The sequence below is a fragment of the Schistocerca cancellata genome, chromosome 3 (assembly GCF_023864275.1).
Source record: "Schistocerca cancellata isolate TAMUIC-IGC-003103 chromosome 3, iqSchCanc2.1, whole genome shotgun sequence".
Taxonomy (NCBI): Eukaryota; Metazoa; Arthropoda; class Insecta; order Orthoptera; family Acrididae; genus Schistocerca; species Schistocerca cancellata.
Genome location: NC_064628.1, coordinates 689,314,665 through 689,334,801, shown reverse-complemented (window position 1 = coordinate 689,334,801; position 20,137 = coordinate 689,314,665). Strand labels below are relative to the sequence as shown.

Below are 20,137 nucleotides of genomic sequence, written 5' to 3'. Positions count from 1 at the left end.
CACTTCTTTCTTCTGTCCGTATTGCGACTACCTTTTTCTTTATTTTCCTTTGAAGTCCTTGAAGCTTTTTGCTTTCGCTCTGAACTTCTGTCTTTTTCCTATTTCTTCCTCCGTTATTTTCGTTTCCTTCAGGTCTGCTTTAACTTCTTTGATCCAGATCACTTATGTTTTTGAGTCCGTCAAAAAATTTTTAGATATACGTAGAATACAGCTGTTCTCTTCCTCACTGTGTCTACTATTCGTTGTACATTTTCACAAACTTCCTTGTTACTTTTGAATTTCCATTTCCCATTGTCGTATTTTGGTCCCAAGATTTTCTTGATTGTTTTCCCTACTTTCTTTTTCTATTTCACCGAATCGTTTGGCTGTATATATCCAAAAGATATTCTGGAGCATAAAGGCACTATGGTCTAATGACAGTGCTGTAGTGCCGGATTTTTGAATTTATGGAAATGTATTTTTTGTTATACAGATTTTTTGTTAATTGAAAAACCACCGCAGGCCGGGGTGGCCGAGCGGTTCTAGGCGCTACAGTCGGGAACCGCGCGACCGCTACGGTCGCAGGTTCGAATCCTGCCTCGGGCATGGATGTGTGTGATGTCCTTAGGTTAGTTAGGTTTAATTAGTTCTAAGTTCTAGGCGACTGATGACCTCAGAAGTTAAGTCGCATAGTGCTCAGAGCCATTTGAACCTTTTATATTCTTGTGTAACCAGTTTTCAGGTATTTCGATGTCTTCTTCACATCCGTCACATATCCCATTTTTACAAAAGATATACCGTACTCAGGTCTGCTTTTGAAGCCCTCACTTGCACGAGATTTATCTGTATTGTTGCATCTTCTGTTGATTCAGCAAAGAAAGCAAGGTCGTTCGCAAAAAATTATTCCCTTTTCTCTCAATTGTGATTTTCTTGGTTCCTTCTTCTTCTGTTCTTTTCCTCCATTCCCTGATTACCCTTTCTAGTACACAGTTCAACGGCAGCGGAGACAACCCATCTACTTCTCTTACACCTATTCTGATCTCAAAAGCCATGGAGGTTTTACCTAAAAATTTAATAGTGCATTTTGTATTTGTTAATGTGTTTCTTAAGGTTTCGTGCCTCAATCGATAAAAACGGAACCATTATAGGAACACTTGTCCATCTGTCTGTCTGTCTGTTCAGAACAGTTTTTGTCAGGAGTGGGTCGACGTATCAAGTTGAAATTTATGTCACATACTGAGGTCTATAGTCGTTTGGCCGTATAATTAACGTTAGCTTCAATCAAAAGATACGGCCATTTATGCCACATATTTTGATACTTGCAAACTCACTCATTAAATCCTCTAGGGTATTCCCATTCCTCTGTAATCATGAAATTCGGCAAGAAGAAAGGTTTCACACTACAAGTTAAGGAAAAAAAAGAAGAAAATTATGAATTTGTGGTATGTCGCAACTGGGAATTAATTTGCAGAAAATTTGGAGACAGCTATGGTATTCACCTTCCTGGCCTAAGGAAAACCTGCAAAACCCGGCTAAAGCCACTGGTGGTTTACCACATTTTTGATTGTGCACTACTTTTGTGCATTATCCTTGTCCGGTCTCGTTGGTCGTCTTCTTATTGTCTGTGTTCTGCTCCCTTCCTGAATTGCCGCGAGGGTCCCTGGCCCCATTGCCACGATCGGCATTTTTCACTCTTTCATTAGGGCTCCAGAGAGACAAGATTAGGGTTAACTCTTCCTTGTCGCTTTGTCTGGTTCAAATGACTGCTTCAGCCATTCGTAATCGTCTGGCGTCAGAGGCCAAATGGAGAAGTCGAGGATCTCCTCAGTTATGATAACTTGGTCGACCATCTCTCATTGCGTTGGTCCATCTTTGACTTCTCTGGCTGCCTCTGCTTGTGTTCCACGGTTGACCTCCATTCTTGCCAACCATTTGCGGTGGTTTCTGTATTTCACAGTGTTGCTGTGTGTGGCCTTCCGTTTGGGACGCTGTCGAGGTACCCATTGGTAAACTGGCCTGCACGTCTTTGGGCTCCATTTGAGGTCACTGCAGGTATGCCTTTCTCAGGAGAAGGCTAGCAGCCACCGTCTCAGCACGGAAACTCGCTTCTGCTTCCTCCAGGACGGCGTCGGCGTTGTCGTGCCGGTTGTTTTTTTGTTGGCCTAATGTTGCGCCATCTACTGCTTCTGCAGGGTCATGCTCCTCTCGCTGGTCGGGCGCTGATTGCCCCCTCTCTACGGCGCGTCGCCGGCCTTCGTCACTCGCCCCCCCCCCCCCCCCCGCCCTGCCCGCTACTTCTGACACTGGGGGGTGGGGGAGAGGAGTAACCCCTCGCGCGAGATGGGGGACCACGACTAAGCAAATCCTTCAGGTACTTAGCGGATGAGTATGTCAGAGCACCAATGTTGCTGGTAATGAGGTGTAAATTAACCCCTTCTTGTGAACCTTCGGCAGTCCATAAAGTTTTGGTGGAACTAATGCAATCTGTCTTAGTCTTTTAACAACATCGTCTGGCAAGCCATTCTTTGAGAATGTCATGGTCTCCCTCTTCACCCTCTTGGTATTACTCTCTAAGTACCTAGAGGATTTGCTTAGTCCTAATGTCGGGAAGTGCTCACATCACATTTTTGTCGAAGTTCCTGGTATTGTTCGTTTGGAAGTCTTTCTCAGTTAGTGATAGACAGTTCCTTTCAAACTTCCTTTTGACTGTCATCGGTTTTGACGTTTAGCATATTTGTTGTTTAAAGTTAATGAAGTCTTCACTTTTTCTGGTGGAATACCATTTCTGCCTGACCTGTCTTCTGAGCAGTAATGCTTCTTCACACTGTTCATTCCACAATCCCTGCGTTTTGTGGCTTTTGAGTCGTGCTATTTCAAAGACGGTTTTGACTAATTTTGTTTTAATATCTATGCAGTCTGTATAAGCCGTTCCTGAAATTTTAGTTTCTTCGGTTTCAGAACTTCAGCGTCAGTTAATGAATCGTATGCCCTTGTTTCGGAATCCTTGTTTGTGGAATAAATTTCATTTTTATTGTGATTAGACACAGATCTGTTGCTATATTTGCACACATTCTTTTATGTTCATGATTTATTTTTGATTGTTTAAAGGCAGAGCTATCTGGAGTTCTCCCAGGTTTGCGTTTGTTGACTTCCAAATTTTCCATGGTAGTTCCTTAAAATGTTGCGAACATTAATTTAAGACTGAAGCCTCTGCATGGTTCTGTTAGTCTTTTCCCAGTTTTATTGATTATGTTATGTAAAAGTTCTAACATTATTCAATTAAACCTTTGCTATTTCGTGGTCCCATGATTCCAGAAGTTTTCAACTTTTCCTGTATTCCTTTTATTTTCCTCATTTATTGGAATATGATAGTTTGTTACGGTTTAAGACTTATTTGCATATCGCAGAGTAGGAACTCATAGCCTTTCACTTAAAAAAGCACTCCGTCTTCAGGCCACAAGTGGCCCATCGGGACCATCCGACCGCCGCGCCATCCGCAGTGGAGGACGCGGATAGGAGGAGCATGTGGTCAGCACACCGCTCTCCCGGTCGTTATGATGGTATTCTTGACCGACGCCGCTACTATTCAGTCGAGCAGCTCCTCAATTGGCATCACGAGGCTGAGTGCACCCTGAAAAGTGGCAATAGCGTATGGCGGCCTGGATGGTCACCCATCCAAGTACGGCCACACCCGACAGCGCTTAACTTCGGTGATCTCACGGGAACCGGTTTATCCACTGCGACGAGGCCGTTGCCCAGAGCCTTTCACTTGGAGAATAAAAATCTATGACCGAATTTAGTACTGCTCTGCTTCCACGAATTCCGTTCCCAGATGTGGAATGCCTTTTCCCATTGGGTTTCAGCCTTTCTCTCCTTTAAGAATCCTATATACCTCTGATGCTATAGTGTCCTCATCAGTGAATCTAATTTCTTGAAGAGCTAAGAGCTATATTTAGTATTTGACTAATACTTTAATTATTTATTATAATTCCCCGGTTTTCAAGAGTGAGTTTATGTTTAGGATGCCCAAGAAGTATTTCCTTTTTGTTATTAATTAACACGTAGGGCTTCAAGAAGATTGTCACTTCATCACTTTGCACTTTGCACGATCTGTCTGGAATACGAAGGTCCGCTTGCGCCGTTTTCAGCGACGGAGGATTTCCTTTTTAGTTTACCTCCTGGTGTAGTTCCATTTGGGGAAATTTCCATCATGCATAAGCTATCTGATATTCTTGTTGCGGAAATGGCGTGTTCCAATTCACATTTAAAGTTGAGATTGTAAATCTCAGACTATTATTTCAGCTGCACCTCACATGGGGTTCAGACGCTGACCAAACGCAGACTGATATAAAAACAAACCCATTTGAATTTTAATTTGTAACTTCTATATTATCCTTGAAACAGTGTTTACTCTTCCGCGAGTTCCACCGTACCGGTGATCTTCATCTCCGCCTTCTCTGCCGCTGACATCTTCACCGTTATCCTGGAAAGGGGCTCTCATGAGATTGTTATTTACTTTTACTTATTTATTTATTTCCTTAGTGATACAGAGTAACCCACAGCCTTGAAATTTTAGGTAGACTGCATGCTACTAAATCGAATAGAAAAGACTTTTCATTCTTAGTTATTAATGCTATTTAAATACTATAAAGAACATGATATATAAAAGTTTCTCCATGGTTACAAAGAACTTAACGTTTTATAATTGTTAAAGTGGTCCTATATAATTTGTTTCTGCCTAGTTGAAAAGGTTGTAATTTATATAATGCGAATATCAAAAAGTAATACAATAATGTGGTAAAAATAAGTTGCAATTTACAGATGGAAGCGACAGGCTACATTTGGATGTGTAACATATACTAAGTAGATTGTTGCTTGATAATAGCCTATTTCTACTTAGTTCATGTGAGAAGGTCTCGGTGGAACCTCGAGCTATTGTCATCTGAAATGGTGTACGTTTATGCAGTTTTGTTGTGTTTCTGTGTATTGATCTATTACTTGGAGTATCGCAAGTCAGGACACTACATGAGATTCAGTAGTTGTTTGTCTAGTTGATAGCTGTATATTCTGTGTGATGCCTTAGATGCATACACCTGCTGTTATACATATTATATACTGACTGAGCATTTGATAATTTGAATAAATGAATTTTAGCTTTACATGAAGAATAAACCTATGGTTGTAAATTTATATTAGTAGAAATAGAATGTAGTTCTTTGCTACTTGAGTGCAATATTCCTTAAAAAAATAAATAACATTTTTAGTTTTATACATGGCCTGTATAGAAAATACATTTGATATATATAGTACATTGAATGTATCTATACATAAAAAAGAGAATATACTTCTGCCTACACATAATAAGACGAATAATACATTGCTGCTCCTGTACAGTATACTACAAACAGTATACAATGTGTCGTTGGGGAGGAGGAGCCTTGGAATAAAAGTTCTTCGAGCCTTCTCCTACCCAGCGACATTACCTTATTACTAGTCTCTTAGAGTGTGGTGTCACTGCTTGTGTCGGTATCTTGTTTATTTTATGATTGGTACTGCTTGTTGCAGTGTCATGTGTTTGTGGTTTGGGCCCCTTACACTTTGATCTCTCCTGAGTCATGTTCACTTAATGTGTTGGTTCCTTCCTCTCTTTCGGAATCTGTGGTCGTGCTTGTGTCCTCCCATATTGTTTGTTTGTTGTTTGTGCTTGTCTACACCTCCTTTCATATGGTTTTTGGAGCTTGTATTCTACACACAGTGTGTTTGATACAATATCGGCTGTACTATTTGTTGTGTTCCAGACATCGGAATTGCATATGATTCTGGCGATGTTATTTTAGTTCTGGATACGTCGCACATCTGCTACTGTGTTGCATTGTAGTGTGACTTGTTCTAGTGTTTCAGTTTCTCCACATTCCCAGTTTCTTCATAGTTAGTTAGTCCCAGCGGTTTAAGTGTACCGGGTACGGTCCGTGACCAGTCAGGAAATCGTCCATCCTCCGACCAGGGTCGACATGCTTTAATTTTTAATTTTTCTCGTACAAAAGGAAAGAAAGACTATATTCGGCGACCCTTATCGGATGCCTCCTTCTCTCTATGCCATGTTTGAATCCGCCATTGTTTCATTCGTCTTTTGTTTATAATGTTGGTCCCTGTAATCTCAGTGTCTTTATCGAACCTGCCCATCTCAAGCCATTAAGGTGCAGTTCTATAACGAATTGTTATATCTATAGGGCAAGTTCCCATCATAATGAAAAATGCCTCTAGTGATGTGGTGTTGAAGGCTCCTCTCATTCTCAGGAGTACACTACGTTGACCTCGTCTTGCAGCTGTCTTGTTCGTCTGTCCGTTCAGTCAGTGACCACAAGCACCTGCGGCAAGGCATACGATGAATTCGAATAACAGAATATGGCAGATCCTCATCGTTTTAATAGGTAACTTGTACTGTGTTGTGTTGAGTCTTGCTAGTTCGTGCATAGTGTTGAAGGCTTCGTCAATTGTCAGTTTGATATGTTCGTTGGAAATCTGTTTTTCGTCAAGATGCAGTCTTAGATAGCGTGTGGCCCGCTTCTTAGGTATTGTCTAGTTTTAAAACTAGGTTCCTCTGTAGCGTCCTTCTGAGCAGTAAGTACACAGTTTTTTTGGATGCTATATTTTCTTTTTTCCCACCATTTTTTCATTTTCTGAAGTGGTTGCATGCCTTTTGTCTCTAGTGCTGCTCTCGAGTCGGCTGACACCACTGAAAGCAGGTCACCTGCGTTCGCCATTACAACTCTTACCCTGTCGTCAACCGCTAGATTAAGATATCCCAAAATTCTGGTCCACAGATCGAGCCCTGTGGACATCCCTTTGTTATTCTCTTGACAACCTTGCGTGTACCAGGCCTCCACTCTGCCACTCTGCCTCTGCAGTAGACGAGGAGGCTATTGCAGAGCGAAGTTGATAGCCGCATTTCCCTTAACCTGACAAAGAGAGACGGCCGCCACAGGTTATCAAAAGCCCCGGCTATGTCGATTAGTATGGTGGTCACGTATTGTTGCTGATGCTACTTGTTACTGTCAGTGCTTCGTTGATGGCATTTTCTATTGATATACCTTACTTGAAGCCTAATTGATGGGGTCTTAGGCCGAAGAGGTGTCTGAGCGATTGTAGGCGGTCACACAGGTGTCTTTCCTTCCCGTACCTTGGCAAGAGTGTTTAAGAGGCAGATCGGTCGGTAGGTTTTGGGGTCTGTTGGTTCTTTGCCTTTGATTTCCTGGTTATTACTACTTTAACAGTTTTCCAGAGGTTTTGAATTCTGCCTCTTAGTAGTGCCTCGCTGAACATGCTGGTAAAAAAAAAGTGTGATTTGTGTTACTGTTTGTTTTAATGTTTCTGAAAGTATTTTGTCTGGGCCGGGTGCTTTTTGGTTTTTAGGCTTATCGATTGTCGTCGCGGCTTCTTCTTATGAGAATGTTATCGTTACACTGTCATTGACGTGTGGTTGACTCGTCCTGTCTCTTAGAAAGTATGGTGTCGCTCGTCTTGTGTTCGATCGTCATCTGGGATGAGCCTGTTCAGGAGATTTCTGCTATGTTTCTCCATCCTTTGGTCACTGTGCCGTCATCTTGTTTTAGTGTCAATAGACCCTTTCTGTGTCTTAATTTGTTCTGTTTCCATCCTGAATGGTTGTCTCCCAAACATCGATTTGTTCGTGGGTTTTGACGAAATTGGTCCAGAAGTCTTGCCTTCTTGCCTGTAGTTGTTTTCGGTATTTATGTTTAGCATCACGAAACAGGTCATGTCTTATCTGTCTTTCAAGAGCTGTCTTTGCTTTTTTGTCCCGTGAATCCTCCGTTAATCTTTCTGCTGTTGTTTCTGTCCCACCCAGTTTTTGCTTGTGGTATAGCTGCTTCCTGTGCTCTTTGTAGGAAGTCTGTCAGAACATGCGTTTGTAATCTATGCTGCCTTGAACAGTGTGTAGAGATGACGCCTTAAAAATGTCTCGAACTTTTTACAGTTGGCCCATCCTGTCAGTAGATGCTACTGTTCATTGACCATGTTATGTGTTTTGGCATATTTGTCTGTGGTTATGAGGATTGCGTTATGGTCGCTGTGTGTGGCTCTATCTACTATCCTCCATGTTTTGACTAGTGGAAGAGATGGCTCTAACACTGGCTGTTACGCAAGTAGTTATTCAGCTTGGTGTTGATTGACAGAGTTATTGGATGTTCTGCTGAGGAATATCGTTCAAATACTGTCCAATTGGGGTGTTGTTGTAGTGACCTTCAGTCCAGAGACTGGTTTGATGCAGCTCTCCATGCTACTCTATCCTGTGCAAGCTCCTTCCTCTCCAAGTACCTACTGCAACAGACATCCTTCTGAATCTGCTTAGTGTATTCATCTCTTTGTCTCCATCTATGATTTTTATCCTCCACTCTGTCCTCCAATACTAAATTGGTGATCCCTTGATGCTTCAGAACGTGTCCCACCAACCGATCCCTTATTCTAGTCAAGTTGTGCCACAAATTTCTCTTCTCCCCAATTCTGTTCAATACCTCCTCATTAGTTACGTGATTTACCCACTTAATCTTCATTGTAGCATCATATTTCGAAAGCTTCTATTCTCTTCTTGTCTGAACTATTTATCGTCCATGTTTCACTTCCATACATGACTACACTCCATAGATCGCCCAAATTATGAACTGGTTTCAAATAACGATAGAGAGATACTGAAGGAAAGAGGTTTGACCATTAGTGACTACCATGGTAGAATATTGTCGGAAGATCTCTCGCAAAACGAAAAGAAATTCTGGTCGGATGTAAAGGCTGTTAGGGACACCAAAGTTAGCGTCCAGTCACTGGCGGACGACACTGGAACAGAAACTGAGAGTAGCAAAGCAAAAGCAGAAATGTTTAACTCTGTTTTCAAACGGTATTTTATAAAGGAAAACCCAGGTGTGCTGCCACAGTTTAATTATCGTACCACTGAAAAGATAAGTGAAATATCTATTAGAGTCACTGGCGCTTAGAAACGGCTGAAATCGTTGAGACTGAAGAAATCCGCTGGTCCCGAAGCAATCTGTTTCGGATTCCGTACACAATTGGCGGCTAAGTTAGCTGCTCTGTTAGCTATAATGTATCGTAGATACCTCCAACAAAATACCGTGCTTAGCAGCTGTATGAAAGCATAGGCCACACCCTTCTGCTACAAGTGTAGCAGAAGTGATCAACAAATCTATATTTCAGCATTCTTGACATCCATTGGTTGTAGAATCTTAGAGCATATTACGATTTCAAACATAATGAAGTATCTCGAACAGAATGGTCTCCTCCATGGAAACCAACCCGGATTCCGAAAATATTGATCGTGTGAAACACAATCACACTTTTACCACATGACATACTTCTGCATAATAGTTATGATGGAGGATGTATTATCGCCTGCTCCATGCATCATCTTGTTACAACAAAATTGCAGTACGATGGTATACATTATAGTAAGCACATGCTAAGATAACTTCCACCTAATATTCACTTGCAAGTGACATATCGCAAATAAAGACACCTAGGGTTATATCTTAACGATAAGACGGTTGTGATTGACTGTTTAACGTGGATGACCACCAGCTGTAGAATAAAACTACATAATGTATTTGTACGTCAAATCACAAGTCCAGTAGTGAACAAGATATCTGTAGGCACGTGCTTGACTCTGTGCTGTAAGTATTTCAAACGTTAATAAAAGGTGTTTACAACATGCTCGTGGTGTCAGTTCGTCTACTGGTGTACAGGGAAACTATAAACCATGTCCTAATTAAGGAAGTGCAGTTAATCAACTATGCTGACCCTAATAAATATGAGACAGAAGCGGTACACTGAGGTGACAAAAGTCATGGGATGTAGTGGTGCGCCTCCTTTTGCGCGGCGTATTGCAGCAGATCGACATGGCATAGACTCAACAAATCGTTGGTAGTCCCCTGCAGAAATATTGAACCATGCTGCCTCTAATGGCGAAAACGTTGCCGGTGCAGGATTTTGTGCATGACGTAACCATTCAGTTGTGTCCCATAAATGTTCGGTGGGATTCATGTCGAGGATCGAGGTGGCCAAATCATTCGCTCGAGTTGTCCAGAATATTCTTCAGACCAATTGTGAACAATTGTGATCCGGTGGAAACGTGCATTGTCATCCATAATTTAAGTCCCTGAATGGCTGTAAATGGACACCAAGTAGACGAACATAACCAATTACAGTAAAGTGGTTGAAATGGCTCTGAGCACTATGGGACTATTGGAGGTAATGAGTCCCCTAGAACTTAGAACTACTTAAACCTACCTAACATAAAGACATCACACACATCCATCCCCGAGGCAGGATTCGAACCTGCGATCGTAGCGGTCGCGCGGTTCCAGACTGAAGCGCCTAGAACCGCTCGGCCATCACGGCTGGCATTTACAGTAAATGATCGGTTCAGTTGGACCAGAGGACCTAGTGAATTTCTTGGAAACACAGCTTAAACCATTGTGGAGCCATCACCAACTTGGACAGTGCCTTGTTGTTAACTTGGATCCATGGCTTCTTGGGGCCTGCCCCCCATTCGAACCGTACCATCATCTCTTACAAACTGAAATCGGAACTCATCTGACCAGGCCACGGTTTTCCAGTCGCTTAGGGTCCAACTAATGTGGTCACAACCCCAGGAGAGGCACTGCATGCAATGTGGTGCTGTTAGCAAAGGTACTCGCAGCCGTCGTCTGCTGCGATAGCCTGCCTATTAACGCCAAATTTCACCGCACTGTCTTAACGGATAATTGCGTAGTACGTCCCGTATTGATTTCTGAGGTTATTTCATGCAGTGTTGCTTGTCAGTTAGCACTGACAGCTCTACACAAACGCTGCTGCGTTGTCCATGGTGAGAGGTAATGCATGAAAGTTGTTATTCTTGGCACATTCTTGACCCTGTGGATCTCGGAATATCGAATTCCCCAACGATTTCCGAAATGCAGTATCTTACGCATTCCAACTATCATTCCACGTTCAAAGTCTGTTACTGTACTGGCATAATCACCTCAGAACCCTTTTCGCATGACTCACCTTGAGCACAAATGAGAATTCCGCCAGCGCACAGCCCTTTTATACCTCGTGTACCCGATACTACCACCATCTGTATATGCACATATTGCTATCAATAACTTTTGTCACATCCCTGTATATTAAAAGAGGGGAAACGTTGTTCTCCACAATACTGCCATCGGCACAATGTCTGTTGTGAGTTGGCACAGTGTGACACACAGTTCGCCGAGAGACTAACAAACATTTTTTCTCCATAATTTCTAGGAATTTATCATTAAATTATTCTGTAGCGTTAATATTCGTCACAATTTTGTGGAATATGCTATGACATTATTATCTTATACACATCACACAAGGAAATCACATACAGTGTTTCCCCATGACACTACGCTATAAATCTGTGCTGCAGTCATAGGAAGCAACCATAAAATAAAACTTCGTAATCAGTCATCAGAGGCAGTATTTGGAGGAAGACTCCACGCCAGATTAAAACACAAGAACACGCAAGTACCTGAGCATGCAGCTAAGTTGCCTCCCTATACAGGTGTTTAGTGTCACAGTATAGGAGTGGGCACAAAAGACTTTAGACACACATGGTCATCGAAAACGCTGCAAACTGATTAGTAAAACAAAATCTAGTCAATAACGTAATATAAGTGAGACTTTCGTTTATAGAGATATCAAGGACACACTGATGTGGGTCGAAACCAGCAGCTTGCAAGCAATTACGACAGATAATTGGTTATACCAACTATCAAACAGCAATACGGATATGGTTAGGTCTCTGTTCGTCATTTCTAAATCAACATGTAACATATCTGACGTTCTTTTTTTTTTTGTAAAATGTGTAACACTGTTACTATTACTGCTATTATTAATGGTTATTCACTTGCAGCTATGCTTTTAAAAAGAAAAAAAATCACGTGAATATGATGACCATAGTGTTGCTGAACCTCTACTACCCAACTATTGCTGTTGGCGAGTCTGCGATTTTTATACAGTCTTATTATGACGGGTTAAATGAAAGGGTGCTCCATACTGATGGAAATCAACAGTGTCAGCTATGTCTTCTTACTGAAGCTTAAGTACCAGAAATTGCTCTTTGACATTCAGTGGTGGCGTGAGGTGGCTTGTTCCGCCTTATGAGTTAGTTATGTTTGTTAACTTTTTTGCAGATATGGAATGTTGGTCCTTCAGTAAACAAAATGTAATGTACAAGTTGTTCATTGTGTGCAGCTCCTATCAAATCGTAAAACACAAATTACCAAGTTGCATAATCTTTGTGGTCTAATTTGTGAAGCACCTGATTGTGGTACACTTAAAAAGTTGACACAGTTGGCTGGCTTTCGATTGTTTTTCTGATTTCATGAACATGCTCTTCGACTAAGGATGGAGCACCTCCACGCCCACACCGACGTGGTGACCAAACCAAAAGTTCTACTGTCACCTCCGTATAACATGTTAGTTTTCAAATCAGGAGTCACAGGATGCGGGCTTTGATGTTGTCCATGCGTCTGGGTAGGATCACTCATTAACATGGTCCATCACGAGACAGAAAGTGGACGAAAGCGATCGAAGGGCAGCGGTTTGTAAGGGAAAGACGTGCCAAGGCAAGCGCCAAGGGAGAAAAACCTCTGCGACAGTAGGACGGGTAGTAAGGGCAGTAGCGGTTTGCTAGCTGCGAAGTGCATGCAAGGTGTGGTTATGTTAGTGCGAGGTATCGTGTATCGTTACCTTTGTCGTGGCGGGTGCTCGTTGTAGGGCCTGTTGCAGCAGCTGCGTCCCTGTAACAGTTCGAGGTCGTCATAAATCAGTGGGTGATCGTCCATAGATCAGCTCACGCTGTAAGATGTGTGTGTGGCTGGTTGGCGTATTGTGTACAGTACTGCTTCCCTGCGACTGCCTGTTTTTCGGCGGGTCCAAAAAATGTCCAAATGAGTGTGAAATCTTGTGGGACTTAACTGCTAAGGTCATCAGTCCCTAAGCTTACACACTACTTAACCTAAATTATCCTAATGACAAACACACACACCCATGCCCGAGGGAGGATTCGAACCTCCACCGGGACCTGCCGCACAGTCCATGACTGCAGCGCCTTAGACTTCGGCCGGTCGAGCGTCTGTGTTGCTGTGTTGCAGGGGCTCGCCAGTACTGTTGTGTTGGCGTGCTACGGGCCGTAGATGTTTAGTTTCTTGCTAATAGTGTCTTTGGTCTATTATGTTTCCATCTATGGTTGTGGTCGTAGTTCCCCAGAGAAAGAATAAACGGGTTACGCGAGTGTCTCGTGTTTCTGTACAGTCGTGTGGAGAGTTTTTGGAATACCTGCAAGAGGATATCTAGCCGATATTCCCGGTGAAGATCCGCGGAGCATTGCTTATGATTGTGAATACTTTGTTCTGTATGAGCTGCAGACGGCGCAGGCGTGTGAGCGCAGCGTATTCCCAGACGGGAACAGCATACGTCATCAGAGGTCTAATAAGTGTGGTGTACATGGACCTGGACATCCTCATATTCAGTGTGCTACGCCTGTTAAGCATTGGGCAGAGTTCTTTGAGCGTCGAGTTTGCTTTGTTGGTCACGTGTTGAATGTGGTCCCCGCCAGAGTAGTTTGCGGTCCAGCCAGACACCGAGGTATTTGACCTTCTCACGGAAACGTATTGGGCGTGCATGTAGTATTATTGGGTTGCAGTGTTCATGTTTGCGCAGTAGTTTCAGTCTCCTAGTGAACAGAATGGCTTCGCACATGTCGAGGCTCTTGTGGTATAGGATATCTGCTTGCACGTCTAGCTACTTTCTCAGTAACAATTCGTATAGCGAAAAAAAGTTGCAGTGCTTTATGCAAGAACCAGCTGGCCGACTCCATGACGAGTGTCGTCTTGACATGTGTGCTATCCGTATGTGTGTGTGTGTGTGTGTGTGTGTGTGTGTGTGTGTGTGTGTGTGTTGGCTTGATACGGAGGGTGGCTGAGCAGCAGTGCCAGCCAGCTGCAGGCAGAACTCACTTCGTGCTGTGGCTTTCAAAGCAATTATATGTATCTTAATCTCACAGGGCTGGGCTACAAAGTTATCATTATTATTATTATTTCTCTTTCCTGTCTCAGACGTTATGTCTGGTTAAAAATGGAAAGTGACGCGGACCTTGATCAAGCGTGACTTCCTTTTAACTGTACGGTATATGTTACATTGCATTTAGGAACTTTCGGGTAATTGAACATGTACCAATAATTACAGTTTTCTGTAGTTGTATATATACGTTTGGATGTAGCTATATTGCCTTGATGTACTGGTGGATATTGTGTGGTATGACTCCTGTAGTTGATGGTATAATTGGTATGATGTCAACTTTATCCTGATGTCACATTATTATTATTATTATTGGAATATACTACAATAATTGCCTCTTGTTAGGGGTTTTATGCTACGGATTGCACTGTATTAACCTCTATAAATTGACAGTTACAGCTCTAGTAGGAATTTCCATAGACTACCTCTGTTGGTGGACCCATTTGCAGATCTGATCGTGTTCATAAAGTAACAAGCTGGAGATTTCTTTTCGTAGTCACAAGCTTCCTAGCAGTTTAACTTACCACTAATCATGTGTATGTCGGATTGCGCTGTTCTGCAGTAATATACATTACAGATGTAACAATTACATAAAAAGAGACATAGAATTTCATTTTTCGACTTCAATTTTTATTCAGCTTGTAAAAGTTACCCTTCTTGTGGAAGTGGAATAGTGGCTGCCTATAAAGACTACGTGATCAAAAGTATCCGGACGCCCCCAAAAAATACGTTTTTCATTTTAGGTGCATTGTGCTGCCACCTACTACCAGGTACTTCATATCAGCGACCTCATTAGTCATTAGACATCGTGAGAGAGCAGAATGGGGCGCTCCGCAGAACCCACGGACTTTGAACGTGGTCAGTTGATTGGGTGTCACTTGTGTCATATATCTGTACGCGAGATTTCCACACTCTTAAACACCCCTGGGTCCACTGTTTCCGATGTGATAGTGAAGTGGAAACGTGAAGGGACACTTACAGCACAAAAGCGTACAGGCCGACCTCGTCTGTTGACTGACAAGAGACCGCCGACACTTGAACAGGGTCATAATGTGTAATTCAGACCATCGCACAGGAATTCCAAACTGCATTAGGATCCACACAGTTAGGCGGGAGGTGAGAAAACTTGGATTTCATTGTCGAGCGGCTGATCATAAGCCGGTGTAAGGTGTAAGGAACCTAAAAACTGGACGATTGAACAGTGGAAAAACGTCGTGTGGAGTGACAATCACGGTACACAATGTGACGATCCGATGGCATGGTGTGGATATGTGAAATGACCGGTGAACGTCATCTGTCAGCGTGAGTAGTGCCAACAGTAAAATTCGGAGGCGGTGGTGTTACGGTGTGGTCGTGTTTTTCATGGAGGGGGCTTGCACCCGTTGTTGTTTTGCGTGGAAATATCACAGCACAGGCCTACATTAATGTTTTAAGCACCTTCTTGCTTCCTACTGTTGAAGAGAAATTCGGGGATGGCGATTGCATCTCTCAACACGATCGAGCACCTGTTCATAATGCACGGCCTGTGGAGGAATGGTTACACGACAATAACATCCCTGTAATGGACTGGCCTGCACAGTGTCCGGACCTGAATCCTACAGAACACTTCTGTGATGTCTTGGAACGCCGACTTTGTACCAGGTTACACCGACCGACATCGATACCTCTCCTCAGTGTAGCACTCCGTGAAGAATGGGTTGCAATTCCCCAAGAAATCTTCCAGCACCTGATTGAACGTATACCTGCGAGAGTGGAAGCTGTCATCAAGGCTAATGGTGGGCCTACACCATATTGAATTCCAGCATTACCGATGGAGGGCGCCACGAACTTGTATGTCACTTTCAGCAATGTGTACGGATACTTTTGAGCACATAGTGTAAGTAATGTAAATGAAAGACCACAGCTGTATTTTCAAAATTTTTATTACTCAGGCTACTAGTTTCAACGGTACATTTGTGTTATCTTTAGGTTCTGTGTATCAATAAAATAAACAAAAAAGGAAATCTCATATAGTTGCATTGCCTCTGTCTAATAAATTAATCGGTGGAAAAATAAAATACCACAACTGCTTTCACGTCACAAAAGGAAGAAAACTCGAACAAGGTACCCTTTGAGTGTATATATCAATACATGGAAAGGTTTTAAGTGTTGTGTTGGCAGAAGAGCCAACACCGTGTTACTAGTGGGGGCCGAAATGCACGCGTTTTAGCTCACGCAGGCTGGCGTGAGGAAGGAAGGACTCTACTAACGTGATGTCTGGAACATGGCAAGGAATAAGAACTCAGAAAGCGGACGTAATTACTTTGATACTAAACTTTAACCCATTAATGATGAACGTCGCTCTTGACGCTTCATGATTTACAATATTATCTGTTCAGAATAGTAACTGAATATGGCGCCTTGCTAGGTCGTAGCAAATGACGTAGCTGAAGGCTATGCTAAACTGTCGTCTCGGCAAATGAGAGCGTATGTAGACAGTGAACCATCGCTAGCAAAGTCGGCTGTCCAACTGGGGCGAGTGCTAGTGAGTCTCTCTCTAGACTAGACCTGCCGTGTGGCGGCGGTCGGTCTGCAATCACTGATAGTGGCGACACGCGGGTCCGACGTACACTAACGGACCGCGGCCGATTTAAAGGCTACCATCTAGCAAGTGTGGTGTCTGGCGATGACACCACATTAAGTACACAATTTTTTGCAGATACTTCAATCAAAAAATGGATAAAAGTATATGAACATTGATATGTTTCCCTTTCCAAAATTTACTGTTGTTAGACACTATATTGTTTTACAAAATGGCTCTGAGCTCTATGGGACTTAACATCTGAGGTCATCAGTCCGCTGTTGTTTTACACTGTCATAGTTTTAAAGTAAGCCAGTAGTTACCTCAGCAGGTTCCACCTTTTCCGCATGTATTAATAACTACACATATGATTGCTATGGTACATTTTTCTAACGTATGTTTTTACACTGAAGCGCCAAAGAAACTAGTCTAGACATGCGTGTTGAAATACAGAGATATGTAAACAGGCAGAATATGGCGCTGCGGTTGGCAACGCCTATATAAGACAACAAGTGTCTGGCGCAGTTGGTAGATCGGTTAGTGCTGCTGCAATTTAAGTGAGTTTGAACGTGGTGTTATACGGGACACAGCATCTCCGAGGTAGCGTTGAAGTGGGGATTTTCTAGTACGACCGTTTCACGAATGTATCGTGAACATCAGGAATCCGGTAAAACATCAGATCTCCGACATCGCTGCGGCCGGAAAAAGATCCTGCAAACGTGACGAACGAGGACTGAAGAGTATCTTTCAACGTGGCGGCAGAGCAGCCCTTCTACCAATTGCTGCAAATTTCGACGCTGGGCCATCAACAAGTGTCAGCGTGCGAACCATTTAAAGAAGCAGAATCGATATGGGCTTTCGGAGCCGAAGGTTCACTCGTGTACCCTTGATGATTGCACGACACAAAGCTTTTGCCTCGCCTGGGCCCGTCAGCACTGACATTGTACTGTTGAAGACTGCTGTCTGGTCAGACGAGTCTTGTCTGAAATTGTATCGAGCGGATGGCTGTGTACGGGTGTGGAGAAAACCTTTTGAATCCATGGACCGTGCATGTCAGAAGGGGACTTTTAAAACTGGTGGAGGCTCTGCAAGAATGTGGGGCGTGTGCAGTTGGAGTGATATGGGACTGCTGATACGTCTAGATACGACTCTGACGGGTGAAACGTGCGTAAGTATCTTATCTGATCACGTGCATCCATTCATGACCATTGTGCATTCCGACGTACTTGGGCAGTTCTAGCAGGACAATGCGACCACACTACCAAAATTGTTACAGAATGGCTCCAGGGACACTCCTTTGAGTTCAAACACTTCCGCTGGCCACCAAACGCTCAAGACATGAGCATTATTGAGCATATATGTGATGCCTTGTAACGTGCTGTTCGGAAGAGATCTCCACCTCCTCGTACTCTTACGGATTTATGGAGAGCCCTGCAGGATTCACAGTGTCAGTTCCTCCAGCACTACTTCAGACACTGGTCGAGTCCATGCCACGTCGTGTTGTGGCACTTCGGCGTGCTCACGAGGGCCCTACACGATATTATGTAGGTATACCAGTTTCTTTGGCTCTCCAGTGTACGTTCATGTACGAGGTGCATTCAAGTTCTAAGGCCTCCGATTTTTTTTTCAAATTAACTACTCACCCGAAATCGATGAAACTGGCGTTACTTCTCGACGTAATCGCCCTGCAGACGTACACATTTTTCACAACGCTGACGCCATGATTCCATGGCAGCGGCGAAGGCTTCTTTAGGAGTCTGTTTTGACCACTGGAAAATCGCTGAGGCAGCAGCACGGCTGGTGAATGTGCGGCCACGGAGAGTGTCTATCATTGTTGGAAAAAGCCAAAAGTCACTAGGAGACAGGTCAGGTGAGTAGGGAGCATGAGGAATCACTTCGAAGTTTTTATCACGAAGAAACTGTTGCGTAACGTTAGCTCGATGTGCGGGTGTGTTGTCTTGGTGAAACAGCACACGCGCAGCCCTTCCCGGACGTTTTTGTTGCAGTGCAGGAAGGAATTTGTTCTTCAAAATATTTTCGTAGGATGCACCTGTTACCGAAGTGCCCTTTGGAACGCAATGGGTAAGGATTACGCCCTCGCTGTCCCAGAACATGGACACCATCATTTTTTCAGCACTGGCGGTTACCCGAAATTTTTTTGGTGGCGGTGAATCTGTGTGCTTCCATTGAGCTGACTGGCGCTTTGTTTCTGGATTGAAAAATGGCATCCACGTCTCATCCATTGTCACAACCGACGAAAAGAAAGTCCCATTCATGCTGTCGTTACGCGTCAACATTGCTTGGCAACATGCCACGCGGGCAGCCTTGTGGTCGTCCGTCAGCATTCGTGGCACCCACCTGGATGACACTTTTCGCATTTTCAGGTCGTCATGCTGGATTGTGTGCACAGAACCCACAGAAATGCCAACTCTGGAGGCGATCTGTTCAACAGTCATTCGGCGATCCCCCAAAACAATTTTCTGCACTTTCTCGATCATGTCGTCAGACCGGCTTGTGCGAGCCCGAGGTTGTTTCGGTTTGTTGTCACACGATATTCTGCCTTCATTAAACTGTCGCACCTACGAACGCACTTTCGACACATCCATAACTCCATCACCACATATCTCCTTCAACTGTCGATGAATTTCAATTGGTTTCACACCACGCAAATTCAGAAAACGAATGATTGCACGCTGTTCAAGTAAGAAAACGTCGCCATTTTAAGTATTTAAATTCTCGCCGCTGGCGGTAAAATTCCATCTGCCATACGGTGCTGCCATCTCTGGGATGTATTGACAATGAACGCGGCCTCATTTTAAAACAATGCGCATGTTTCTATCTCTTTCCAGTCCGGAGAATAAAAATCGGAGGCCTTAGAACTTGAATGCACCTCGTACTTATGTAGTTTTATCGATCTTACAGTTCACTCACAGGGTACTTTGGTTGAGTTTTGTCCCTTTTACGATTTTAAAGCAGTTGTAGTATCTTATCTTTTTTCGTTAGTTAAGTTATTAGACAAAGGCAGTATAAACATATAAGTCGTTTTTTGATAAACAGGATCTGAAGATGACACAAATGTTGCGTTGAAACTACGTCTGAGTAGAAAATACTATGAAAATACGGCGGTGGTGTTCCATTTGCATTACAAGTTTTGTTTCGCTCATGTTCGTTTTAACACACAATGAAACATTACATTTCCCTCATATGAGAAATATCACGAGTGACGATCACATCACCAACGTTCCAACAATTTCAGGTTTATTTCAGCAGCCACTTGTCCATATTTGTCAGAACACAGGGAATGAGGGGCACCCTTATCCTTAATGTTGTAGACAACGTATTCCGGTAACAAATCTGCAACTCACTTCACTTTCTCCAAGCCCTTCACGAAGACACGCGACTCGACTGAGCATATGTAATTCTACCCCGTCTCCAATGGCATACCAGCTGTGCCCATACTGTACTCGTGGTTATTCTCCATTA

General features: G+C 43.3%; 1 protein-coding gene across 1 annotated transcript in view; it reads left to right on the top strand.

Moving 5' to 3' along the window:
- The window catches only part of LOC126175672 (cytochrome P450 6k1-like), a 90,812-nt gene that overhangs the window by 28,373 nt on the left and 42,302 nt on the right, over positions 1 to 20,137 (top strand). The gene's annotated exons all lie outside the window — the stretch shown is intronic.